Raw genomic sequence first — 384 nt, 5'->3', positions numbered from 1 at the left:
ACTAGTCCCACGACCACTAATGATTACAGAGCCAAACCAAGGCAATATATATACACAGCCCAGGTGTGAATGCAAATAGTGGAATACGAGCTATGCGGCTCGGTTCCAGTAGATACAGAGAATATTTTGATATATCTTAATGCGTCCTACAAAATTCTTACGAGACAGCACTAGTCCGTGAATTTGTGAACAAGATCGGAGATCTAAAGATGCAATCTCTACCATGCATCAATTGCGGCGCTGGATCTCAATAGAGATTCTTAAATAATATATAAGTTTGAAAGGCAAATGGGGATAACCCATAAAACAGCAAACGGCCATATAATGCATATATATATATAAGAGTTTCCCCTTAAGAGCCGAATAAAGGAGAATATATATATA

Source organism: Anneissia japonica, unplaced genomic scaffold, assembly GCF_011630105.1.
Source record: "Anneissia japonica isolate Jap-2015-1 unplaced genomic scaffold, ASM1163010v1 scaffold199_len4679917_cov187, whole genome shotgun sequence".
Lineage (NCBI taxonomy): Eukaryota > Metazoa > Echinodermata > Crinoidea > Comatulida > Comatulidae > Anneissia > Anneissia japonica.
This window is presented reverse-complemented; position numbering follows the sequence as displayed.